This window comes from Nerophis lumbriciformis, unplaced genomic scaffold (assembly GCF_033978685.3).
Source record: "Nerophis lumbriciformis unplaced genomic scaffold, RoL_Nlum_v2.1 HiC_scaffold_41, whole genome shotgun sequence".
NCBI classification, from domain to species: Eukaryota; Metazoa; Chordata; class Actinopteri; order Syngnathiformes; family Syngnathidae; genus Nerophis; species Nerophis lumbriciformis.
The window spans coordinates 82,501-90,000 of NW_027316583.1; positions in this window are offsets into that span (position 1 = coordinate 82,501).

The window sequence follows — 7,500 nt, forward strand, 5'->3', positions numbered from 1 at the left end:
AATGGTTTTTTTTAGCCTCTCTCGTTAAGGTACTTAGAAAAAAACCCAGATTTTTTATTTTCTCGTTTTTTTTCTAAGTACAACAACGAGAGAAGGTAAAAACAGGTGCTTTTTAGCCTCTCTCGTTAAGGTACTTGGAAAAAATCCGAGACATGTTTGGTCTTCCCCACTGACAGTGCGCCTTTGCTGGGTAAGTTGTGGACGTGCCAGGCACCCCCGGGACACCGGTGGAACGCGGCCGGACTCGTGGTACTCCAACCCGGGCATAATTTTGGATATTTTCCGGTCCTTTTTTTCCCCACTTTCCCAACTTTTCTTCTGAATCACAGTGCGCCTTTGCTGGGTAAGTTGTGGACATGGCAGGCACCCCCGGGACACCGGTGGAACGCGGCCGGACTCGTGGTACTCCAACCCGGGCATAATTTTGGATCAAATTCGGGACTTTTGCCCACTTTCCCAACTTTTCTTCCCAATCACAGTGCGCCTTTGCTGGGTAAGTTGTGGACATGGCAGGCACCCCCGGGACACCGGTGGAACGCGGCCGGACTCGTGGTACTCCAACCCGGGCATAATTTTGGATCAAATTCGGGACTTTTGCCCACTTTCCCAACTTTTCTTCCCAATCACAGTGCGCCTTTGCTGGGTAAGTTGTGGACATGGCAGGCACCCCCGGGACACCGGTGGAACGCGGCCGGACTCGTGGTACTCCAACCCGGGCATAATTTTGGATCAAATTCGGGACTTTTGCCCACTTTCCCAACTTTTCTTCCCAATCACAGTGCGCCTTTGCTGGGTAAGTTGTGGACATGCCAGGCACCCCCGGGACACCGGTGGAACGCGGCCGGACTCGTGGTACTCCAACCCGGGCATAATTTTGGATCAAATTCGGGACTTTTGCCCACTTTCCCAACTTTTCTTCCCAATCACAGTGCGCCTTTGCTGGGTAAGTTGTGGACATGCCAGGCACCCCCGGGACACCGGTGGAACGCGGCCGGACTCGTGGTACTCCAACCCGGGCATAATTTTGGATCAAATTCGGGACTTTTGCCCACTTTCCCAACTTTTCTTCCCAATCACAGTGCGCCTTTGCTGGGTGCGTTGTGGACATTGTAGGCACCCCGAGACACTGGTGGAACGCGGCGGGACTTGCGGGACTCGAACCTGGGTGTGATTTTGGACCAAATTCGGGACTTTTGCCCACTTTCCCAACTTTTCTTCCCAATCACAGTGCGCCTTTGCTGGGTGCGTTGTGGACATTGTAGGCACCCCGGAACCCTGGTGGAACGCGGCGGGACTTGTGGGACTCGAACCTGGGTGTGATTTTGGACCAAATTCGGGACTTTTGCCCACTTTCCCAACTTTTCTTCCCAATCACAGTGCGCCTTTGCTGGGTGCGTCGTGGACATTGTAGGCACCCCGAGACACTGGTGGAACGCGGCGGGACTTGTGGGGCTCGAACCTGGGTGTGATTTTGGACCAAATTCGGGACTTTTGCCCACTTTCCCAACTTTTCTTCCCAATCACAGTGCGCCTTTGCTGGGTGCGTCGTGGACATTGTAGGCACCCCGAGACACTGGTGGAACGCGGCGGGACTTGTGGGGCTCGAACCTGGGTGTGATTTTGGACCAAATTCGGGACTTTTGCCCACTTTCCCAACTTTTCTTCCCAATCACAGTGCGCCTTTGCTGGGTGCGTTGTGGACATTGTAGGCACCCCGAGACACTGGTGGAACGCGGCGGGACTTGCGGGACTCGAACCTGGGTGTGATTTTGGACCAAATTCGGGACTTTTGCCCACTTTCCCAACTTTTCTTCCCAATCACAGTGCGCCTTTGCTGGGTGCGTTGTGGACATTGTAGGCACCCCGGAACCCTGGTGGAACGCGGCGGGACTTGTGGGACTCGAACCTGGGTGTGATTTTGGACCAAATTCGGGACTTTTGCCCACTTTCCCAACTTTTCTTCCCAATCACAGTGCGCCTTTGCTGGGTGCGTCGTGGACATTGTAGGCACCCCGAGACACTGGTGGAACGCGGCGGGACTTGTGGGGCTCGAACCTGGGTGTGATTTTGGACCAAATTCGGGACTTTTGCCCACTTTCCCAACTTTTCTTCCCAATCACAGTGCGCCTTTGCTGGGTGCGTCGTGGACATTGTAGGCACCCCGAGACACTGGTGGAACGCGGCGGGACTTGTGGGACTCGAACCTGGGTGTGATTTTGGACCAAATTCGGGACTTTTGCCCACTTTCCCAACTTTTCTTCCCAATCACAGTGCGCCTTTGCTGGGTGCGTTGTGGACATTGTAGGCACCCCGAGACACTGGTGGAACGCGGCGGGACTTGTGGGACTCGAACCTGGGTGTGATTTTGGATCAAATTCGGGACTTTTGCCCACTTTCCCAACTTTTCTTCCCAATCACAGTGCGCCTTTGCTGGGTGCGTTGTGGACATTGTAGGCACCCCGGAACCCTGGTGGAACGCGGCGGGACTTGTGGGACTCGAACCTGGGTGTGATTTTGGACCAAATTCGGGACTTTTGCCCACTTTCCCAACTTTTCTTCCCAATCACAGTGCGCCTTTGCTGGGTAAGTTGTGGACATTGTAGGCACCCCGAGACACTGGTGGAACGCGGCGGGACTTGTGGGGCTCGAACCTGGGTGTGATTTTGGACCAAATTCGGGACTTTTGCCCACTTTCCCAACTTTTCTTCCCAATCACAGTGCGCCTTTGCTGGGTAAGTTGTGGACATGCCAGGCACCCCCGGAACCCTGGTGGAACGCGGCGGGACTTGTGGGACTCGAACCTGGGTGTGATTTTGGACCAAATTCGGGACTTTTGCCCACTTTCCCAACTTTTCTTCCCAATCACAGTGCGCCTTTGCTGGGTGCGTTGTGGACATTGTAGGCACCCCGAGACACTGGTGGAACGCGGCGGGACTTGTGGGACTCGAACCTGGGTGTGATTTTGGATCAAATTCGGGACTTTTGCCCACTTTCCCAACTTTTCTTCCCAATCACAGTGCGCCTTTGCTGGGTGCGTTGTGGACATTGTAGGCACCCCGGAACCCTGGTGGAACGCGGCGGGACTTGTGGGACTCGAACCTGGGTGTGATTTTGGACCAAATTCGGGACTTTTGCCCACTTTCCCAACTTTTCTTCCCAATCACAGTGCGCCTTTGCTGGGTAAGTTGTGGACATTGTAGGCACCCCGAGACACTGGTGGAACGCGGCGGGACTTGTGGGGCTCGAACCTGGGTGTGATTTTGGACCAAATTCGGGACTTTTGCCCACTTTCCCAACTTTTCTTCCCAATCACAGTGCGCCTTTGCTGGGTAAGTTGTGGACATGCCAGGCACCCCCGGAACCCTGGTGGAACGCGGCGGGACTTGTGGGACTCGAACCTGGGTGTGATTTTGGACCAAATTCGGGACTTTTGCCCACTTTCCCAACTTTTCTTCCCAATCACAGTGCGCCTTTGCTGGGTAAGTTGTGGACATTGTAGGCACCCCGAGACACTGGTGGAACGCGGCGGGACTTGTGGGACTCGAACCTGGGTGTGATTTTGGACCAAATTCGGGACTTTTGCCCACTTTCCCAACTTTTCTTCCCAATCACAGTGCGCCTTTGCTGGGTGCGTCGTGGACATTGTAGGCACCCCGGAACCCTGGTGGAACGCGGCGGGACTTGTGGGACTCGAACCTGGGTGTGATTTTGGACCAAATTCGGGACTTTTGCCCACTTTCCCAACTTTTCTTCCCAATCACAGTGCGCCTTTGCTGGGTAAGTTGTGGACATTGTAGGCACCCCGGAACCCTGGTGGAACGCGGCGGGACTTGTGGGACTCGAACCTGGGTGTGATGCCTTTGCTGGGTGCGTTGTGGACATTGTAGGCACCCCGAGACACTGGTGGAACGCGGCGGGACTTGTGGGACTCGAACCTGGGTATAATTTTGGATAAAATTCGGGACTTTTGCCCACTTTCCCAACTTTTCTTCCCAATCACAGTGCGCCTTTGCTGGGTGCGTCGTGGACATGTCAGGCACCCCGGAACCCTGGTGGAACGCGGCGGGACTTGTGGGACTCGAACCTGGGTGTGATTTTGGATCATTTCGTGGCCTTTTGCTATGCATGCCTTCTCCCCGCTAGTTTGATGTGTGCTGCTGCAAAAGTTCCAAGAGGGCGTTTTTGCCCCCCTCCAAACTCCCTCTCTTTGTTTATAGTGCATATTTCCTGCTGGATCTACTCTCTATTTACTCCAAGGAAAAAAACTAGCCGGTCGCGGCAAATTTTTACAATCGGTCGCCAAACTACGGCACGAGGGCCGAACGCGGTACGCCGGCGTCCAAGATACGGCCCGGGGATTTTTTTGATTTTTTGGGCTTTTTTTGATTTTTTTGGACATGTTGGGCATCCCAGGACTCGGGTGCGACTGCAGGACGTGTGGGGCTCTAACCTGGGTGTGGTTTTTGGTCATTTTTCCGGACTTTTGCCCACTTTTCCAACTTTTCTTCCCCACTCACAGTGCGCCTTTGCTGGGTGCGTTTTGGGCATGCGGGGGGCACCTCGGACTCGGGTGGGACGCGGCGGGACTTGTGGCACTCGTACCTGTGTGTGATTTTTGATCATTTTGTGGACTTTTCCCCAGACACTCTCCACTTGTCTACCCCACTTCCCCTGTGACTTTGCTGGGGGGGCGTTTCCCCGCTGTCCTTTGTAGTGTAAGGGTTACTTTTCTTTTTTTTCTGTCTGAAAATAGGGCCCCAAAAGGCCTCACACTCCCCGGGAAGACCTGATGGACGCCTCGGCGTCACTGAAACAGGCCAATCTGTCTGAAAATATGGCCCACGAAAGGCCTCACATTCCCCGGGAAGACCTGATGGACGCCCCGGCGTCACCGAAATACGGCAAACTGTCTGAAAATAGGGGCTCCAAGGGTTCCCCACTCTTTCTGGCCCACAAAAGGCCTCTCATTCCCCGGGAACACCTGTAGGACTCCCCGGCGTCAAGGAAACACGCCAAACCGTCTGAAAATAGGGGCCCAAAAGAACTGGAAATAATGTGTTTAATTTGGGGGGTGATGTCTATAATTATGGGGGTGCATTGGAGGCGGGAGTCCACTGGAGGGCTCCACACCGTCTGAATATAGGGCCCCAAAAGGCCTGGAATTAATGTATTTAATTTGGGGGGTGCATTTGCAGCGGGAGTCCACCGGAGGGCTCCATTTCCCCACTCTTTTGTTGACATATGGCCACAAAAGGCCTCTCATTCCCCGGGAAGACCTGATGGACGCCCCGGCGTCACCGAAATAAGCCAAACTGTCTGAAAATAGGGGCTCCAAGGGTTCCCCACTCTTTCTGGCCCACAAAAGGCCTCTCATTCCCCGGGAACACCTGTAGGACTCCCCGGCGTCAAGGAAATACGCCAAACCGGCTGAAAATAGGGGCCCAAAAGAACTGGAAATAATGTCTTTAATTTGGGGGGTGATGTCTATAATTATGGGGGTGCATTGGAGGCGGGAGTCCACTGGAGGGCTCCACAACGTCTGAAAATAGGGCCCCAAAAGAACTGGAAATAATGTGTTTAATTCAGGGTGCATTTGCAGCGAGTGTCCACCAGAGGGCTCCAATTCCCCAGCTATAGTCCTGGTACTCTAAAATGATGGCACTTAGTCAAATTTCCGCCTTTTTTTGATGACTTCCAACTAGGAGAGGGACTAATTTTGAGTTCCGGACCCGGGTGGAGAACCATAGCACGTCGGCCTTCTTAAAGGGACATCCTCCTAGGCACTTAGTCAAATTTCCGCCTTTTTTTTGGACTTCCAGCGAGGAGAGGGACTAATTTGGCGTTCCAGACCCAGGTGGAGAACCATAGCACGTCGGCCTTCTTTAAGGGACATCCTCCTAGGCACTTAGTCAAATTTACGCCTTTTTTTTGGACTTCCAGCGAGGAGAGGGACAATTTTGCTTTCCTGACCCAGGTGGAGAACCATAGCACGTCGGCCTTCTTAAAGGGACATCCTCCTAGGCACTTAGTCAAATTTACGCCTTTTTTTTGGACTTCCAGCGAGGAGAGGGACAATTTTGCTTTCCTGACCCAGGTGGAGAACCATAGCACGTCGGCCTTCTTAAAGGGAAATGCTCCTAGACACTTAGTCAAATTCACGCCTTTTTTTTGGACTTCCAGCGAGGAGAGGGACAATTTTGCTTTCCTGACCCAGGTGGAGAACCATAGCACGTCGGCCTTCTTAAAGGGAAATGCTCCTAGGCACTTAGTCAAATTCACGCCTTTTTTTTGGACTTCCAGCGAGGAGAGGGACAATTTTGCTTTCCTGACCCAGGTGGAGAACCATAGCACGTCGGCCTTCTTAAAGGGAAATGCTCCTAGGCACTTAGTCAAATTCACGCCTTTTTTTTGGACTTCCAGCGAGGAGAGGGACAATTTGGCGTTCCTGACCCAGGTGGAGAACCATAGCAGGTCGGCCTTCTTAAAGGGAAATGCTCCTAGACACTTAGTCAAATTTACACCTTTTTTTTTTGGACTTCCAGCGAGGAGAGGGACAATTTTGCTTTCCTGACCCAGGTGGAGAACCATAGCACGTCGGCCTTCTTAAAGGGACATCCTCCTAGGCACTTAGTCAAATTCACGCCTTTTTTTTGGACTTCCAGCGAGGAGAGGGACAATTTTGCGTTCCTGACCCAGGTGGAGGACCATAGCACGTCGGCCTTCTTAAAGGGACATCCTCCTAGGCACTTAGTCAAATTCACGCCTTTTTTTTGGACTTCCAGCGAGGAGAGGGACTAATTTTGCTTTCCGGACCCAGGTGGAGAACCATAGCAGGCCGGCCTTCTTAAAGGGAAATGCTCCTAGACACTTAGTCAAATTCACGCCTTTTTTTTGGACTTCCAGCGAGGAGAGGGACTAATATGGCGTCCCGTACCCAGGTAGAGAACCAAGGCACGTCGGCCTTCTTAAGGGGACATCCTCCTAGACACTTAGTCAAATTCACGCCTTTTTTTTTGGACTTCCAGCTAGGAGAGGGACTAATTTTGCGTTCCAGACCCAGGTGGAGAACCATAGCAGGTCGGCCTTCTTAAAGGGAAATGCTCCTAGACACTTAGTCAAATTTACCAAACTTTTCTATAGAGCCCTGGTACTCTAAAATGATGACACATAGACAAAAAACCAAACTTTTCTATAGAGGCCTGGTACTCTAAAATGATGACACATAGACAAAAAACCAAACTTTTCTATAGAGGCCTGGTACTCTAAAATAATGACACTTAGTCAAATTTCCGCCTTTTTTTGATGACTTCCAACTAGGAGAGGGACTCATTTTGAGTTCCGGACCCGGGTGGAGAACCATAGCACGTCGGCCTTCTTAAAGGGACATCCTCCTAGGCACTTAGTCAAATTTACGCCTTTTTTTTGGACTTCCAGCGAGGAGAGGGACTAATTTTGCTTTCCGTACCCGGGTGGAGAACCATAGCACGTCGGCCTTCTTAA